At 41.8% G+C, this 19,190-nt stretch overlaps 1 long non-coding RNA gene across 1 annotated transcript; it reads right to left on the reverse strand.

Moving 5' to 3' along the window:
• Window positions 1-7,630: 7,630 nt before the first annotated feature.
• On the reverse strand, window positions 7,631-17,651 carry LOC307018678. The gene is made up of 3 exons (XR_013802473.1): window positions 17,535-17,651; window positions 9,947-10,029; window positions 7,631-9,794 (listed from the first exon to the last, which is right to left on the reverse strand). It is a non-coding gene; the product is annotated as an uncharacterized lncRNA (long non-coding RNA).
• Between the last annotated feature and the right edge of the window lie 1,539 nt (window positions 17,652-19,190).

Raw genomic sequence — 19,190 nt, forward strand, 5'->3', positions numbered from 1 at the left:
TTTCTTCTCCCCAGGTGAGTCCTATGTCTATACATGTTTGAAGTCAAGTAGAGCTCAACCAAGCTGGCTAAGAGAATTAATAAAGCCTTTTGGTACCCCCACAGTTTGTCACCAGGTCTTGATAGTTCTCTTGTGCAGCGATCGCTCCTATTATGAGGTGACATGCGGAAGATCTGAGTTATATGTTCACTAGGCTCCAGACATGTGAGGACGGCGCCTACAAAGAGTTTCAGCCTCTGTAATAATTCCAGGATGAAAAACGCCATGTTTCACTGAAAAACCGAAGTATCATAGGGAAGAGCAAGGGGCTTTGATTTGCTTCTAGTGATATGAGTTACAACAAAGGACACATGCAGGCTTGTTGCAAACTTGGAAGACAACCCAAGACCCTTGGGAGCAAAGACAAAGTGTAAAGGGATATCAAACAAGTGATAAAAGGGAGGTGATTCAGTCCTGTGCATGCGAGAAGCTCACATGAAAACCTGGATTAAACGCCAACTATCCCTCTTTCTGTCTCGTCCTGACAGCCAGGCTTTTTATCTGAGAGGCCGGGGTAGTTTGTTTACCTGTTTCAGATCAGACCCTCTAATGCAACCATTTTTTATATATCCTTGCTGATTATGTAACTATGCAGCTCTATTAATATCCCTCTCCCCGCAGGGTTTTAAAAAGTCATGGACTGCTTAGTTAAGACGTGATGAGGCTCGGTGACGGCACCCAGCTGGCCGAAGTTCTGCCAGTGTGGCCTCGGTGACATCACAGCAAGTGGCGCGTGACAAACCGCCAGCATGCCAGTCGCGACCCACAAAATAATCTCCGACAGACGAGGACAAGGGCCATCTTGGCTCGCACTCCCACCCGATGCCTTTTCCCCCATCCTCTGCCACGACGAGAGGCAGGCTGGGCTTTCAGAGAGGTGTCAAATGCACAGCGTGTATCGCCAAAAGGAAAGTTGCTTCCTGTCAGGGGATGACAAGTACGTGGCAGGGGAGGAGAAATTAAACCCATCACCCTGAATTCTTTTTCTCATCACTACTTTCTCATGCTGTCAATTAGTCTCAATCAATCCCGTCGTTCCTGTTTAGAGTTGTTATAACAGCTCCAGTCCGTCTTCCCATCCATCAACGCATAATAAATATGCTGTACAATAAATGTTATCTCACACTTTTGTCAACTGTTGGCAGCAGCGGCCCTCAGTAATTGTCCTGCCACGCTGGACAAAATATGCGCTGCTTCATTTGAGCTCTACTGGAGTGAATACAAAACAAGAGAAACCCCAGGCCTGTTTTTTTGGTTTGTCAGGACATGATGCTCTCGCTAGACACTCTAATGGGGTCTGAGTCTTCCGATCGTAGATGTGAGACAGGACTTGGAAGAAAAAGTGTCAGAGAAAGTAATCTCCTCACACGGGAAGACGTGATTGGCTTCTAACGACTTTCCTCTCGGCTGTATTTGACTAAAGTGTGAGTTGAGGCGGTGAATCAGTAAATTAAGTCTGCAGCAATGTATTATTAACAGGTGACGGCGTGCAGGGAGTTGTTTGGCTAAAAAGGACTTAAGTGATGTGGTAGCACCGTTGTCAATCTTAGTCTTCCTCTGAGAGTCAATTAGGTGATAAACAGGACTACCTTTCTTTGGCAGTGGGGAGAATGCTGATAGGCTGTCCTGTGGATGTCCTGTGGATGTCCTGGGGCAAGGTAAACTGACAGTGCAGCTCTGCCCTCAGGGAGAGGGTCACAGAGAGCCATGTGCAGCCACTTTGAAGAGAAGGCTATGTGTGTTTTATGGCTGTATGTATGTATGCTATAACGCGCTGGCTATTTACTGTGTGTGTGTGGTTGCCTGCTAAACTGACTGTGATAAAAAAACGGAATGTGGTAATGATGTTTGCATGATAACATGATTGGATGGCTGTGAATATTGATTAGTCATTTTTCTATATAAACACATTGATATTTACTGCTTCAAACGTACATAGACAGTGTAAATAGTGTTCACATAGTGTATGGATGCGTGAATACATTTTATGCATTGGTTTTCATGAGAGAAAAACATGAAAAAAAACAGAATATGCAATACTCAAATAACAGAACAGTCTCTATGCATTATTTATATAAATACACTAAACATATATTTTCTAGTTTATATGTAGTGTGCGTTGTAAAGTCAGAAAAGTAGGTCTGTCAAAAGCATGATTACTCATTAAATATGTTCATCACAAGGTCACATATAGCAGCCCTTTCTGTAGAATACTTTACATATCTAGAAACAGTGTATTGCATGTAATCAGTGTTGGTCCATGCGTGGTCCTGGTACACTTAACTGTTTTTCACCAATGTATTTTTAGCCAGCATGGCAAAGCGACAATTTGGTTGTGTGAGGGAATTGTTGCATGCTCATTAAGTATATAGATATTGAAGTCATACTCCAATAGTGGCTTTTTTCTTTTAATTAAGTGTGTCAATATAATGAGATAGTATTTTAATATCTTCTTTCTCCATGTTATTGCATTCACACTCTATACTAAATTGAAAAAAAGCAGGCTCAACAGATGAATTTTAATGAGTGGTGAGCCATTATTACCCTCATTATTTTCCAATTAGCAAACTGTACACTACATCAACACAGCACAGAAATATCTACTACTGTGCCATACCATAAATACATCTCCTCTCTTATCTGTAAATAAAAAGAAACCCAATACTAAGCACTGAAATACTTCACAAAGGAAGGATCATTGTGAGTGCACAGCACGTGAAACCATTTCAGTGAGCTAGGATAAAATGCATTAAAGATAATGAAAGCTATGTTAGCCCCAACCAAGAGCCATCCAAGGCTAGAAATCCAAATAGAAAATAAAGGAATATCTGAATTAGTAGCATTAATTCCGTTTCCGTTTTTAAGCGTGGCTTAAAACATGACATGTAAGAAAGAGAGCAACAGAAAAACCCTGTGATGGCATGACCCTGCCTGTTTCAATCTCTATAATGGCAACAGGCTGGTTAGTCTTGTCACTGTGAATTAGGAAAGTAATGGTTTTGTGGTTTGAACGGAGAGATCTAAGTTAAAGGAAGCACATTCCTTCCAAGGTTTCAAGTTGAAGGCATGGTGATATATATATATATATATATATATATATATATATATATATATATATATATATATATATATATATATATATATATAAAAGACGGAAATCCTTAAGAAATAGAACTAAATAAATACCAATACTGAGCTGAAAAGGATGGATATTATTGATAAAGTTAATGTTCATTCAGGAATAAAGAAATTAGCCCCCTCTTTTTATCAAAATAAACCAGAAGGATGCTGTTATTATAAAATGTTGACGGGCTGTGGGTAAAGTTAGAGCGCCGCCCATGTCTGCTCGGTGCTATTGCAGCCGTTCATTGTGATAACACACCCTCCACAGCAGCCATTTTCAATTTAACCACATCTGCATGGTGTTTGACCTATTTTTCTGCCATCTTGCCTTCTTTGTGTTAAAGAAAATATACAAACGGCGTCACTGTATTTCAGTCAGCTCAGTTATTTGGGGGCGAAAAAGAGCCGTCTCCGGGCACATATGTAGCGTGAAATGCAAGTGGCGGACGAGTGACACTGTCAGCTCGTTTTCTCCACCTTGTCTGTTGGTCGTGGAGCGTAAGGGCTGGTTGGCAAGACAGGCGGGGGCTATGGGGTCATTGTGTGTGTATGAAGAGATGCGCTGAGTGAATAACCTTCCCTGGTAACGGCTGTCAGATCCACCGGAGCAGAGCAGAGGACAGAGAGCAGGCCCGTCCCAGATACCAGACTGATAGGGGTGGATGGCAGAAGGGTGGGCCGTTCTGTCTGCCAGCCTCCAACGCCGGGCTCAAGGGTTTCTGATGGGTGGCCACACCGAGCCTCCTGACGGGGGTCGCAGCACCCGGGCAGCTTTTTGTTTAACACATTGCTCATCTCTTTTATTCCCCCCAATGCAGATTCCATGCACAGCAGTGCAGAGCACACAGGCCCAACAGTGGCCCGGGTCGCAGCTTTTGTGGAGGTGTCAGTTACCAACGCAGCGTCTCAGCATGGTTCACCACTGGGCCTGACAGGGGATGCAGGCCCCATGAAGGGGGATTAGCACCGCACCTATTGTCTGAAGGCACAGCGGTGCTGGATTTGGCTGCATGGCTATTCAACGACTGTATTTCTATTCTTTGGCAGTTGACAGGGACGCTCAGTGGCCCCGCTTTTGTTCCGCTGCAGTATCAGAATGTGTTCATGTCATGCCCCCAGCCGAGGCCCTTATTATCTCAGTTGACATGACGAGGAAAGGTGCGATGGTAGATTCTGTTATTGCTGTCTGCTGCCTGACCTGCAGGTTAGGCTGTTTTTTAATGGGTTAGGTAGAACCTTGCTTCTCATGTATAATTTACTGTTGATTCTGTTAAAGCTGAAAGGAGAGCATGTTGACCGAGACTTAACCTATGAGGGTTTGATGTTATGAATACAAAATTAAGGGATTTTTTGGGGGTTTGTTTGTTTTGTTTTATTTGGCTTCTTTTATCATTCAAATTAAATCTAATCCATTCTGTTTCACATGAAGCGCGTTTATTTAATCACACCATTTCCAAATGACAGATCTGGTAGTGAAATACTTTTTTCTTTCATTTGCAAGACTAATCATATATATATATATATATATATATATATATTTTTAATAATAAATAAAACGCCATGCATTTAAGATTTACATAAAATGTAATGAATTGTTTTTATCTGTCTAAAAAAAATCTAATCTAAAAACAATAATTGATGTTGAGTATACCTCGCTGCGTGTGTCGAGTTTTTCCATAAGCCAGAGACCTCTGCTCCGACCCACAATGCTTATTCCTATGTTGAGAGAGCAGTTTGGACTATAAAGCACTGTGGAAAATAGTGATGGATGGCTCCTTAGTCTCTCCTAGAATAGAGAGGCAGTGGAAGTTTTTTCTTTTTTAGATTAAGGCAGCAGCTCTAGAAGATACAGGTTTACAGTAAATGTATTTGGTCCCTGCTGTGCTGTCTGAAAAAACCTTTTCAACTTCAGAGTTTCTTACATTTCTGGGCATTTGGGGCCACTCATGCCAACTCTATTACCACAACATGCTGACTCTATTCATCTCAACCTTTGCATCTTAAGAGATAAAGCATATATAGGTTGTCTGAAATCTTACTTAGCTCTTGACTCATTATTTTAAACAATAAACAATGAGTCATTTGTACAATTTCCCCCTGTGAAGATATATAAAAAACACTTTCACATGCAAACAGATTATGTGATCGCTCTGCAAATGTGCAAGCTTTGCCAAAGCATGCTCCAATGTTGATGATACAGTAAACAAAACTCCATTGTGACTTCATCTGGACTTAAATCTGAATTGCAGACATATGCTTCATTGTACACTCTCCTGGTCTGAATTTGAGTTACCCCCCCCCCCCTTCTCAGCTCTGTTTATCGAAAGATTTTCCACATACCTTTCCAGCGGATGTTAAAATAAAGACAAAAAGAAATCCTGTGAAGCATAGCTCACCCGTGCTTTGCAACGAAGCAATCCCCAGACAAAAGGAGCTTCATTCCTCAGAAGAACTATAAGTGCTGAAATGGATATTTCTATTACCAGCCATTACAAACAATGTTGCTTCACAACTGCTTCTCATTTTTGGGGATTAAGAGGAAATACTCAGAGAATGCCTTATTTTGTTTTTCTCCCTCACCTCTATCACTTGTCGTGGAGTTAATGTCACTGCAAGGCGAGTGACTAGCTCAGAGGTTGTAGAGGTTCTTCTGGCCTTGATCCCTGTCAGGCAGCCATAATGAGGAGGTTCCGCGTTCCCCATCGACTGAGGGTAATGGCCGCCATAAAGGCCTTGATTGCAGCTGCTGCAGAACACTCCTCCACATTGCAGCATGGCTCTTGAACTCCCTCAATCATCTGTCTGGCTCATATACAACCTGCCATCCCATCAGACCACTTTGTCATGTATATATCACTTGTAGACCCGCCACTCCTTAAACATACCAAGTGAAACTATAATGTCAAGCACTTAAAATTTAAAAACGAAATGTTCTCCCATGACACAGGATAATAGCTTTCTGATCTGTTACATAAAGTGCTAATGTTGTTTTACCTCTTTGAAATTCAGCCGAAATGGAAATGTATAATGTAATTATTATATTAATCATATATACAATTACTTTATAATTGTTAGTTGCTTTTGATTTGTTTCACTTTTTTTTTTTTTATCCAAAAAACAATATTATTTTTAAATTCAAGGCGGTCAATTGCTAAGCTATTTCTTTCAAATCACCCAAAGGAGAGACGGCATCAAGGTTGAGGGTAGAAATATACAGTGAACTTGCTTATCTCTCTTTATACAGGCTGAAAAAAACACAAATGTTTTCACGTTTACCTGTTAGACAGAGCATCATGTCTTATTTAAGCCGCAGTCCATGACAGCAGGGTGTCTCCGGCTGCTGTAAAAATGTCGACAGGCTGTGCTTACACAGGGATTTACAGTGTTACAAATATAGATTCCATTTTTGATTTGCTTTGCTCTCATTAAACTGACAAAGCCAGCCTAAAAAACATTTGGTATAAACATATTAAGGATATAAAGAAAATGTTACTAAATTCATAAATCAAATCAAGATTTACATGTTTTAATTATAAAATGTAACAGTGTATAATTATCCATGACATTTAGATGGCTAAATAAATTCCAGCTTGCCTTGTATCTCTAACAGGATAATATGAGTGTGGTGTAGGGGGCCAGGCAGGGGAAGATTTCTTCACCGTCATTTTGCAGCCACAACAGTGAGTGGGCGGTGACCAGACATGGCAGAAATCTGAAAGAGGTGTTCCACTATGTGTAGGTGGCTTCCAATTCACTGGATCACCATGTTCATTTACAATCAGCCCCATAATTAAGGGAAACCAACCCAGAAATTATCAATCAGTTAATTACTGGGATGCTGCAAAACAAATCCAGCTCCTGATTGAAGCCCACTGGCTGCCCTTACAAGATGCTGCCGTCATCCAAAAGAAACCAGAAGGTTCGTGAATTTTGCAAAACAAACAATTGTCATTCAGTGTGGCAATGTATAATATTGTTTTAAAAAAAAGTTGTATGTTTGCTTTGCCAATATTTCCTACCTTTTTTTATTTAGATTAGTTAAAGATAATTCATTTCTATTTTTAAAGCTGCTCAGATTTAGCTTAGATTGCCCTTTTTCTCACTGTTAAATAATTTTTAGGGTGAAGTGAAAATGTAATCCACCTTTAATTTAAAGTGCTGTTCCAGTGGCTTGGCGACCATCCAGGTTTTAAGAAATGGTGTGTGTTTTTTGCAGTCTTGCAACCATTGGCACAATAAATATGTCATACAACATGTAGAGGTAACATGTAACCAGCTATTAACTCCCCAATGACTGGGAAATAGAGAGGTAATTCAATTGTGGGATGCCATGTTTAGTGGTTTCCTTGTACTTGAAAATTGTACAGTAGGAAAATGCTTGTGCTGTAAAAAGGCAAAAAATCTCGAAGCTTGGTTGGAAAAACTTGGTATTTATTTCACTTTAATGGTGGATAGAAAAAAAGGGCAAGCAAAAAAATACACACATGCGCACACACTTTGAGAGCTGGAATATACGTCCTTTCATTGTTATATTTATTTCTCACACCCTCATTGATTAGCTCATTATTATACCTTTTTTATTAATTCATTTATTGCACATAAATGCATAACATCTCCAAACAATTATATTGCTGCTTTATGCATTTCCAGTACATTTAACACAGTTAATACGTCATCTTTGTATCTAAAACAAGCATTTGTAAACAGTCCTTCAGAAGCAGTGGGGCCCCAGCTGGAAGCTCTGCATACCACAGCGCTTATTGAGATTCACTTAACTTTTTCCCATAGCGCAAAGGGAAAGACCTTTTTAAATTGCTTGACTCAGGACGTCTATTTCCCATCAATACATTGCCTCTGCATTGGACCATCAGAACTCACATCAATCCCCTGATAGTGTCGGCAGCTCATCTCTTAAGTAAATGCTGGCCAGATGGAATGAAAGGGAGGTCCTGGGTTTTTCTTGGCAAAAACATTTTCAAACCATTTCTCTATTAGAGATGTCATCGCAGGAGACAGAAACAAAAAAAAGAAAATCAGATTAGCAGTCCAGCAGATGACAACCCATCAGGCACCTATATGTGAATACTGAAGTCCCTCAGATAAGGCCTGTGCAATAATAGATCTTTTAATAATATTCGCAGAGCCCCAATCTTTCTGGCCTCCACATATATTATGATAACACCTATCATTGCTAAGAGAATAATATTTCCTTACAATGGCTCTAGATCCATGATTGCTTTTCTTTTCTCTTTTTTTTTTTCTTTCCCCAACTGCTGTTTCTCTTTAGTCACATCTTGTAATTGGTTTCCTCATGGCTTCTCAGAGTATAACGAAGATTGCAGAGTGCCAGAGATTTGAGCTTGTTCCGACTTGTTTGAAATGACCATATAGTCAGTGACTTCATGTTTTTTCTTCTTCTGGGAAGTGCATCCAAACGGGGCTGCAGCAGGAAAAGGTTCCTTTGCATGGGGACAGCAGGGGGAAGCTTGGAATGAGACTCGAGAGGCAAAATAACCAAATCTGGGCCCAGGGTTTTTCGGCAGGCAGCAGAGTTACATTTACAGAATTTCTCATGTTAGTTGTGCAGCTGCCTCTTTGCTATCTCATCGGTATTGTCAGACTGGCTCTGGGAGAAGATTTAAGGGCTGGATAGAGGCAGTGGGAGAATTCAGATGTTATGTTTTGCCAGCTTTTGTACAAAATATTACAATGCAACAAAGAGTTGGTTGGTGACATTGAGTTTTGATTTTGACTTCAGTGAACACACTGGCTGATTTAATTATTTTGATTATTTCTATTGTTTCGATAACTTTTGTACGTCTGTCTTTGTAGTTAATAGAACAAAAGAACATTTACTTTTCAAACACTTTAAAATCAGCCATAACTGCAAAATAAGAAGTGGCAAGAATCAAGAATGAGCATGTAAAAACCATTTCAGTACTTCACTTTTTCTCCTTTACTCCTCTTTACCCTGTTTTCCTTTTCTGACTCCTTGTCACAACCCAAAGCCACTTATATTTACATGGCAAAAGAGGTGGAAGTGCTGCAGCATGCCTAATTTGCAGCAGGCCCCATGTTTTCTTTACAAATTGCAGTCACATATCATTTAGTTTCCCTGTATTATTGCTAAGAAAAACAATCAGAAAACCTCAAATGGGGGGGCCACCGTACTCTGATCTCATCCCTGGCTCCGGCCCCCCTCCCAGTTCATCTCACTAACTGTCTCTGCCTCTGCCAGGATTTGCTGGAACAGATGCCTTTTTATTTTGACGGCCTGCTGCTTGCCTCAGTCAGTTGGGCAGCGGGTCACAAATGCTGACATACTCGCAAGGACACATGGGCACACACACTCACAGACAACGACACACACACACAGACCTACGCAGCGATGGCTGTGAAGCATGTGTGTTTAACTTACTGGTTGTTTAAGTAAGCTGAGAAGAATCCCCTCAGGTGATTAGTTCATTTGCAAGTCCCCGGCTGTGGAGGCTAGTACAGGCCCGCTGCCCCACTCGCTGCCTCTCTCGCTGCCTCTCTCTGCCCTTATTATGTTTCTGTCTTGTTCTTTTGCGACCAGCCTCGCTGCCTCCATCCTCTTTCTCCGCTCTGTTCTGCTGTTTGTTTATGTTTCTCTGGACTCGGAGGGAGGAGAAAGAGACAGAAAGAAGAAAGGGAAAAAAAAAGCAAGGGAGAGAAATGTTAAGCCAGCTAGAGTAATAGCGCCGGTCTTTGTCCGGCACTCATTATTTTCGCTTTGATTACAATCTGGAGCAGCTCAAGTTACCCTAATTCGGCCGGCTGAGGCTCCGGCTGAAATTGTGCTGCGCTGAGTGATGGTCGAATTGAAGCTGCCAGGGGGGGTCAGCACTGGATCGGGTGTGGAAAGGAAAAAATCATAATAATAAAAGAAATAGACACATAAAAATGCAAAACAAAGGCAATATCTGTGGTAATGATGTGACAAACGCGCAGCATCATAATAAACGCATTCTCCGTGTAAATTTCGGACTCATCCAGCATGGAGGAGATGTAAAACGATGAGACCAACCGTGTAATTCCTTGAGGAACACTTTCATGCCAACGGGATGTCTTGTTTATGCCAGAATGAGAATGTTGAGAAATGGTTTTGGTGTTGCACAGCGCAGGGTGGATGGAAGAACAGGCAGGCATGCTGGGATTTTCAGGGCAGTAGCGGTGGTTCCCTGGGAGGGGAATGAGTGCTGAGGACGCCGCCTAAGGGCCAACCGCCACTAGACACTAAGCACTGCGGAGGCCTGGTCCCCATGTAGCTCTAATCACTACCCCATGCCCCATCCATCTGTTCTCCATCAGCGGCCTTACAGTACCACTCCAGCGCTCTGCCACTATCCACCCTCCATCCTCTTCCCTTCTGGCGATCAATCTCAGTGTCTCCTAACCTCCCCTCGTTTTCAGTTTCTAGATATTTCCCTGTCTGGTATTTTTTTAACTTTTTAACAGGATGTGTTAAATCTAGCAAGGGCAGACACTTTAACCCTCAATTTCAGTCTGTGTTTTCAAGCTATTTCCTCCTGAAGCTAAATTAAAACACCTATAAAACACAATTTATCGATCCGGCACTCGCACTTTCTCTCCCTCTTGCACCATGTTGGTCAATAAACGTCCCTTTTTGCCTCCCGGTCACAGCATGTAATCTAGTAGAGATGGCAGAAAGTGTCATCAGACAGATGTGAGTTTTCTAACTACCACGCCGCTGTCACTTCAATTACTAGCAGTGTTCACAGTTGTACTATAGCTATGCTGATTTTGTTCTGCCCCTGATGATCAGATAAGAGGTACTAATTAAAAAAAAAAAAAGGAGAAGGAAAAAAAAACAATATTATGAGCTGCCCTAACGCTTCTCTGGGTGGTGATGAGTGAGGGCAAAGTTATTATTCTTTTGAACTCCTGCGGTGTGGGGGAAAGACGGCAGACATTCAAAGCAGCATGACGTTTGGTGTTTGTTATTTCTTTTTCACTTTTTTTAATTCCCGGGCTAGAGATTTATGGCTTGATAAGTGCCTGAAACTTTTCCTTTTTTTTCAAATGGGGATAATTTAAATACACCTACACACAGGCAGATGGATTTTTTTCTCCGTTTCTCTTTTTCTTTCTGTTCGTATGTTTCTCTCAGTCTTGCCGTGTTGCTCTGGTTTTTGCTCTTCTTCTTTTATTTTAGCCAAGGTTTTATTCCCTGCCATCTGTAACATAGTGGCCGAATCTGTACCTCGACAGATTCGAAGGCAATTCAATCTCAGTTCTTGCAGCTTTGTAGTCATGTTCAGAAGCTCATGTGTTCTTGCTTTTGAAAAATTGTCTCTCACAGCACTATAGTAACAGCGCACAAATGTTTTTGAGTAGAGAGAACTGTAAATAAAATATGTTTGAGGCCAAAAAAATGACCTGCATACACAGACATGCTCTCCCGCTGTGCTTTTAATCCATTTCACCCACTTGCCTCAGATTTTAACAACTCTCTCAGAACTTTTGGTCTTTTTTCCAAGTGTGAAAAAAAACTTTGATGTAGGTCTGAATTTTTGGACAGAATATATTTCTCATACATTTCCCTTACTTATTTCATCTCACCCAGTAGCTTCCTGTGGTTGCTAACTGAGGTATCGGCAAATGGTACTTCCTCATTCAGCCATTACAATATTTGTTTCCATTTCCTGTCAAGCGTGACTGCTCGACAGCCCATCCGTATAATTAAAACAACCTTTAAGCAATTTGCTGCAGAGTTTCTAATATTTTTAGCCTGGTCATTATTCCCGATGTACAGATGTGGCATGTCAATGAGGAAATGAGGGCCTGACAGCATCTCACTCCTATTGTTCATTGGGAGAAAAAAAATGTCGGTGTAGGTAGTCAGATTGGTGATGGAGCTATTGCCCAATTTATTCATTCAATTGTCAGATTTACCGACAAATATGTGTAGCGCCAATGTGGGGCTGAATTTTGAAACTGTTGCAGCCTGTCAACATAGTGAGAGCGCGGTCATTAATCACCATACATTTGATCAGAATGAAGCAAACCTCTACTGTTTCCTGTGATGGAAGGACAATGGAAGGCTGTGTTAGATCTTGTTCCGCTAATTGGGTTAGTGCAGCTAATGGCCATTTAGATGGAGGATAACAGGGAGGCATTTTACTCCACAAATGTGGTGATGGAAGCAGAAGCTATCATGTATTTGAACTCGAGATACTTGAGATAAAAAAAAAAGAAAGAGCTTAGATTTGTTGTAATGCTTGCTTCACACTTCTTAGTGGGTCTACTTTGGTCAATTCTGCAGTGCATTGGTGCCTTGTTGCAAAATCATAATTTTTTTCAAAGTGTATACTCTGCAGGTATTTGTTTTAATTCATTTTTTTCTCACATTAAATCTGTGATGAGTTTGACAGCATAAGTATGCTTAAAATTGTGTAGAGTGAAAATCAGGAGCGGACTAAGTGGTTTATAATTTGAAGAAAATGCTATGTGAAATCACATCACCCGCTACTCCATAAACCCCAGTTTCAGCACTCAGAGCAATTTTAAAGAAATGTTATCTCAAACTTGTTTGAGAAGAACAACAGCCCACTGTACAGGGAAGTGGGAATTGAGAAAGGAATTAAAATTGCAATACCTGCATGCTCTGCTACCCTACTCAAATTGCTTGGCTGTTCTATGCTTCTCTACGCAATATCCTGCCATCAAGCTCTGTGCAAAGGACGATAATAATGGATCTAGCGTCAGGATTTCCGTGTGCAGGACATGAAAATTGGAATAGAGAGGATATATATGTGACTGTGCCGACCTAAATGGGCTAAGGGGTTTGCTATTCCCCAACCAAAGTTACGGCTACTGTTTCTGTTGTGTCCAGTAGTCTGCCCAGTTGCTGCATACAAATGGCTTCTACTAAGACTAACCCAAAAAGTGATAACAACCCCAGGAATATTAAAGAACACACAGCTGTTATTAAAAAAAGATAGAAAAAGATTAAAAAACAAACAAATACTGGCTGGCGTCCTTGGTTGAGTGTAGTTCTGGGCGCAGTTTCAGTTTGGCTGCCAGTGCATTTTCTGGCCCCGTGATTTCTTTCCAAATGAGAAAGAAATGTTGTTTGTCCCCACCATGAGATGAGGAATAGGCCTACTGCTTCACACAGACTAACGTGACAGGCTGCATGACATCACTTAGCCAAAATGGATTGCCACTTCAAAATGGGACTGTTCTGCCCAGTGTTAGCAAGGCTCTCACTGGAAGAAAGGCTGGTCGCTAATTGACTCTGAAACTTATTCAATGTGTTTTCATTTTGTTTTAGTTCTGGCAGCGGTGTTGTTATTCTGTGGGTGGCAAAGATTAGTTGGCAGCTTTGGTATTTCAGTCTTGTTGGGAAAGTGAATTAAAGACAAAAATGTAAATCCCCTAATTAGAGCTGTTGACATTTTTTTCAAGACGTCCTATCGTGTGTTTAATTACTTCCGTTCAGCTGTATTTCCCAGGTATGATTTCTAACTAGTGAAAATTACCCTGTAAACTTGACACAGATTTAATTTAGGGAAATCATATCGGTTGAAAATATTTGAATATTTCACACCCTGGGACGCCAATAGTCAAAGTCTGACGGCAAAAGACTGCCGGTATTAGATTATTAACTCCAACACGGTCAAAAAATAGTCATGTCTGTTGGCTAATTTGCATTTTCTTACACCAAAATACCCATCTCATACCCAGGACGAAAATGTAATCAACAATATTTCTCTTCAGGAATCTCGTTTTATATTTATATACTCGGTATAATCATAGACCCAGCTCTCACTAGTTTTCATCCATGTAACAAATATTGGTATCTCAAATCTTTGGAAAGAAAAAAAAGTCTAGAATACCTCTTGGTAAACTGGGGAAATGTGTTTTTTGTATTTTTTATTAATTTATGAATTTTTCCCAATATGTATATAGAAAAAACAGCATGCAAGAGAAATGGAGACTTGAACATACTGTCTATAGATAAAAGATAAAGTAAATCCTAGAAAAAAATACAAAGCAAGGTCACCCGATCTGTAACCCTTTTTGGGAGGTTCATATTAGTCAGATGAAATGTTAAATGCATATAGCTGTTTTCCCAGGAGTGTGTCGGAGTGTGTGTGTGATCCTCCTCCCCACTCCACTCTTTCTTAGTTGACCTGTGCACCACTAAGGCCCTGGGGGCTCAGGCAAACACATGGCCTGATCTGTTGCTCCTAAACACTTTCACCCTGGCCAGCGCATATACACACACAAATACACACAAACTCTCACAGAACGAGCACATCTGGTTTCCAGGGCGGCTCTCATGAATGCGGACCTTTTAGCTGCCAGTGCAGGCAGGCTGCTGGTGTTAATGACTGGGGCATTCCTCTGGTCCCTGGATGAAAATGGTGAGAGGATGCAAAACAGAGGCAGCGATCGCTTCTAAGGGGTAACCCAATCCATCCAGCAAGAGCCGTGGTGTGTGTCTGAATTAATGGCCGAAGGGGGTAGGCCAGCAAAAAGGTCCTTGGGGTCAGGACAGGCTGCCGCAACACCCCAGCCCGTATGTGCCAGGTCTGGCTTCCTCCCAAAAGCACAGAGAGGTCACAGCAATTTCCCTAAGTCAGGAGTGGGTCAGGGTCCCACTTCCCTTACGTATCAGTCACTAAGAATGAGGGGGAGAGCGCAATGCATGGTCTTTGTAGAATAACCTCCCCTAATCCCCAGAGTGTCAGTACTGCGAGGAAAGTATGCATTTGTTTGGCAGAGGTCATGTGAGGAGAAAATGTGAAAGCTACATAGACTGTATTTTCCAGCCTGCAACTTTGAATGTAATTATTCTATTCATAATGGGTGGGAAATGTCCTCACAGGTGTCATTATCTTTCTGATAATTGGCACGGTCCCTGATGCTTTCCGTTAAGTTGTTCTCTAACGTCAGCACGTCACCTCACCTCACTTGGCAGCACTAAGTGAACTGGGATACTTTGCTCAGGAACTGAAAGTGAATACATTAAGGGTGGAAGTAAAACGTTGCCCCGAAAAAGAGCTCAATAATGATTTAAGTAGCTTGCGGTAGAAGGGATTATATTACTGATCTTTTGATTTTTTTTCAAGTTTTTACTTGACCCAAATACCCCTCATCTCTCTGTCTCTTTTCAGCTCACCTCTTCTTTCTGGTTCACTTTTGAATCACATAAAAAAGGTAGCAGTCCAAACATACTCTACATTCATTGAGACTGGTCGTTGCTAAAAAAAAAAAAAAAACCTAGGTAAATTTCTGTGATGATTCACCATCATAAAAATCTACGCTAAATATAACTTTTACTGTCATTCCGCAGCCTCAAAACATTTGCTGAAAGGCATAGATGTACTGCCACTAGTGGCAAAAAACCAAAAGTTATTGGTGGTCTCTCCATGATTAATATGAACTAAATATTTATATATACATTTAATATATATTTATGTATTTAATTTCTTGATAAGGAAATGCAAAAGCATTCAGATATTCCAAACCTGTGGTCTAACACGACTCAATCAATATCTGGAGCAGGAACGACTCTAAGCAATAGGGCATAGTAAGGAACATTTCTTTATATTCAAGAAAAGTTATCCAAGGGCAGAAAAGAAACATCAAGAGCCATGAAACCTCCATTGATATTCTTTCATATTTATTTCAGTTTATTTCCAAATGTGCTACAGCATTTAATGCTCCGGCAGAAACCTTACGTTTTACTGTGCACACACCCAGCCCATGTCATTAACAATTAAGAAGTATTTATTGGCACATGTAAAAAAAAAAGATAAACCCGTATCCAGGGATAGTTTCGTGCTCTGTCGCTCGGGCAGCCGCTGCCCTGCTCAGATCGAAACCCATCAGAGCTCTGTTCTTTCCAGCTGCCAGAATAAATCTTGACGTGAGCGCCCAGCGCTGCCTACACTTTTTTGAAAAGTGCTAATCCCGCAGTGTGTGTGCCATAAACAAAATAAGAGAAAAAATTGAAGTGGCTAAAATTCTCCCATGCAAATAAACCATGAAATAAATGCAAAGAAAAACAAATGCTTTCCTTCTTCCTCTGATGGTCTGTGTTGCAAAAACACATATCAATGGATGCATGATTAACTTCTCGTCTGAAAGCGCGACCCGGCCGCCCAGACGCTGCAACAAGCAGGCAGCAGGCTGCGTGGCACTCGAGCTGTTGATAACAAAAGCCATCACCCTGTGCACCGCTAAGCAGTTACCACATGATTTTATGAGAGCCATGCTCATTTATGAGTGCAATCAGTTGCAACCCAATGCCCCATAGGATGTCAGTGTTAGCGCCCCTCTTTGTCCTATGATGATGGACTGTCTGTTCAATGGCGTTATTGTAGCTCTAGTGGCCATCCAGGGAGTAATACATTGATAACAATATCAGCTCATAAAGACGGGCCGTTGAAGAAAAGGTCACTCCCTTTCTTACGTGTACTGTATCTCCCTCTCCCCTCGCTGGGTCTCATTTCCCTGTCACTCCCTCTCTCTCTCTCTCTCTCTCTCTGTCTCTCTGTGTTTCTCTATCGCACTCGCTCTGGGTGACGAAGGCTGGCCCTCGTGTGTAAGGAAGCTGGAATGTCATGTTTTAACTGGAGTTAGAGGTATGTTGACAGGCCAGACAGAGGGAACAGATGGCAGCGTGACATGCCCAAGGTCATCTGGCATGCCACTGTCGGGAGCGCTGGATTTGAAACCCAACACTTTATCGCCTGCTTCCTTTTTCTTTCTTTAGGTTTTCTGCTGTCCCCCTGCCTCCCTCTCCCCTCCTTCCTCCCTCCCTCCCTCCTTCCTTCATTCCTTCCTTCCTTCCTTCCATTTCATTCATTTTCTCACTTCCATCTCTCTCCTCTTTATCACTTACTTCTTTCTCAGTTTGTTGTTCCCCAACCTCCCTCCGCTGCTTGCCGTGTCTCTCACTCCTTTTATCTGTTTATCACCCCTTCCCTTCTCAATGTAGGTCACAAAGCCTCCTGTACAGGCTGCTGCCTATCTCTGCTTAAACACACTGCCCCCTAAACTCTCCTGACTACTCTATACACACACACACACACACACACACACACACACACACACACACACACACACACACACACACACACACACACACACACACACACACACACACACACACACACACACACACACACACACACACACACACACACACACACCTCCAAGAACCTCCGTATTCTTTCGCTCTTCCTTTGCTCATTCTCTCCCAAACATGCTCCTATGGAGTCACATCGGCCCCGTTACCTTTGTCTCCCGGAGTCTCGCGCCCAAAAAGCCCTGTCAGCTGATATGTAGAAAGAATCCAAATTAGCTTTAATTACCTGTGCAGCCATGCCTGGAAGGTCGTGCACCGGAAATCCCAACCACATCGGTACAGTTAGCATGCCATGTCGCAACACATGGCTTCTTTGTCTTCCAGCTAATTTCTAACGGAAGCATGAAATAGAAAGAGAAAAAACACAGTGGGAAAAGGAGGGAGGGAGAGAGAGGATGCAAAGGGAGAAAACCGCTGTTTCCGCTTGCTGCTTACCCATCTTTTCTAAAGGTTTTTTAGGGCTCGTACTAAAATCAGAAACAGAGCAGCTCAGAGAACAATGTCCTTACTTTACCCAAAAGGTGTCAGGAGTGTCTGTTTCAGCTCAGCAGGCAGAGCCGTTTGTCCCAAAACAACATTGGCTTTTTTTCTCTGATAAAGAAAACATTGCAACACTGATTCAAAAGGCAGTTTGAAAGGGTTAAAAGTCATTCATGTAATCAACGTGTTGGGAATTACCAGCTGCACTCGGTACAGTGTGTTCGAGATTTGATTGTTTATCGAGCATGTCAGACAGCGCATGTCCATCCCGCCCGGTAGTAACCCCTTGTTATATTGTTAATGTTCCCCGGTGAGACTCTTACGGGTGCTTTAGCTCCATTTGCAGCTTTCACAGGCAGCTCTCAGCTACACAAAGGGCGGCCCGTTACGAATTCTAACGAGGTGAGAAGTACACCATGACAACAGCAGCCGCCTGAGGTGACGTTTCCTCGATATGAGCTGCTCCAACAAATATATAAACAAATGTGTTTTTTAGAGACCTCTTTTAACTACGTCTCACCCCCCTGCCCTGGATCACTGACTCAAAACAGTCTGCGTTGTGTTTATGAGCATGTGTTTACGGTCGGTGATCGTAGTCATCAGGGCTGTTGTCACTGCTGTTGCTCAGGCCCTGTGATTATGCCTGTTGTTTTTTTGGCAGAGGGTTGTCTGAATATTAACAACAATGCTAAGGCTGATTAGTATTGAACGCATGCATAGACGGCAGATCTCTATCTGGGTGATACAGCATTACAAATCATACATGGGAGAAGTAGAGAGAGAGAGGAAGCAGGGAAGGGGGGAAAGAGGGAGGAAGGGAGGGAAAAACTGTTTCAAATCTTCTCATCTACAAAGGTTATTTTCTGAATAGTAAGTCTTTCAGCATAAAACCGCATGTTTTTCCTTGAATAGAAATATGCATAGCCACAAACAGAAAGCATATGGACGTATTTATGGCAGGGCTTTGTTCTTGCAGTGTTGAATGTGTAATGTTGAGACTTTAAAAAGCCTCTTTTCATCTCTTCTTTTTTTTCCTGCTTTCCTTCTGCGTTTTCAAAAAGGCATTTCACTTGGCGAGAATGGAATTACAAGGTATATTACAAGTAAACGCTAGAATAATTTGTCGCAATTACACCTTATAAACCTAGTCGCTGCTCGGTATATCCCGGACTCTAGTAGATTCCCTGCGGTTGTGAGAATGCGGAACATTTGGAGTTAGTTAAAAAGAAAAAAAGGAGAAAGATTTGTTTTAAAAGCTGCATTTGTCCACTGCGGACAACAAAAGTCTGTGGCAGTCAAAGTTGGTCCGTATTGACGTCTCGGTGAGAAATTTGATTTTGTGAACAACTCCAAAGTTGTTGCTTCGGCCATTAATCACCCGTCCCTGGAGAGGGGAACTCAG

This window comes from Notothenia rossii, assembly GCF_949606895.1.
Source record: "Notothenia rossii genome assembly, chromosome: 1".
Classification (NCBI taxonomy): Eukaryota; Metazoa; Chordata; class Actinopteri; order Perciformes; family Nototheniidae; genus Notothenia; species Notothenia rossii.